At 40.6% G+C, this 1,178-nt stretch overlaps 1 pseudogene; it reads right to left on the bottom strand.

Annotated features, from left to right (window-relative positions):
* Window positions 1-238: 238 nt before the first annotated feature.
* LOC115064642 lies at window positions 239-333 on the bottom strand (annotated as a pseudogene).
* Between the last annotated feature and the right edge of the window lie 845 nt (window positions 334-1,178).

The following is a 1,178-nucleotide window of genomic DNA, read 5'->3' as shown; positions in this document are numbered from 1 at the left end:
TTGTTGGTGTCCATTAATGTACAAAATAGGTCTTGATGTAAATTTTTCATGCATGGTGTATTCTTGGATCATATTTACTTCCCCTTTATTTTATTTCTTGTCCCTCCTGGACCCAGTTCTCTTTCATAGCATTCCTTTTACTCTCGTGATTTCCTAACCCCAAGATTTCACCAATGAATGGAAACATGAAAATCTGGTCCTTTGAATTTAATTTTATTTTAAAGCTTAATTTATCATGGTGAGCTCCAGTTTCATAAAATTTCCTTCAAATTATATAATTTTACTCCTCTTAGAATTCTACACTTGATCTTAGCCAAAAGGCTGAGAAGCAATTCCTCTTAGATTTCTATTTTATCAAAATAGACACACATTTCTATTTTACAGTTACATTTTTGGATTCTAATTATTCTTTTATTTTACTTATTTATTTATTCACTTTACATCCCAATCAAAACCCTCTTTCCTCCCAATCCCTGACCTTTATACACCCCTTTCCTGTATGCCCTCTCCTCTTCTCCTCTGAAAAGGGGGTGGTACCCCTTCCCAAGGTATCAACTCTCCTTGGCACATCAAGCCATTCCAGGATTAAGTGCATACTTTCACACTGAATCCAGACAAGGTGACCCAGATAGGGAAATGGGATCCACAGGCAAGCAACAGAGCCAAGAACAGCCCTAGCTCTAGTTGTTGGGGGACCTGCATGAAGACCAAGTTGCACATATGATACATATGTTGGAGGGGACCTTAGATCCAGTCTATACTTGTTCTTTGGTTGGTGGTTCAGTCTATGGGAGCCCCCAAGGGTCCAGGTTAGGTAACTCTTCTTGTGGAGTTCCTATCCTTTTTGGATCCCTCAATCCTTCCCCCAACTCTTTCATAAGACTTCCAGGTCTCTGTCTAATGCTTTGCTGTTGGTCTCTGCATCTGTTTCCATAAGGTACTGGGTGGAGCCTCTTCGTGGACAGTTATTCTAGGATCCTGTCTGCAAGCATAACAGAATATCATTAATAGTGTCAGGAATTGGTTCTTGCCCATGGGATGGGTCTCAAGTTGGGCCAGTCATTGGTTGGTCATTCCCTCAGTTTCTGCTCTATTTTCATCCCTGTACACCTTGTAGGCAGGACATATTCTGGGTTGACATTTTTCTGAGTGACTTTGTTTCCTTATCCCTCCACTGA

The sequence above is a fragment of the Mus pahari genome, chromosome 8 (genome assembly GCF_900095145.1).
Source record: "Mus pahari chromosome 8, PAHARI_EIJ_v1.1, whole genome shotgun sequence".
NCBI lineage: Eukaryota > Metazoa > Chordata > Mammalia > Rodentia > Muridae > Mus > Mus pahari.
The sequence above is the reverse complement of the archived record's forward strand: the minus strand, read 5'-3'. Positions and strand labels throughout refer to the sequence as shown.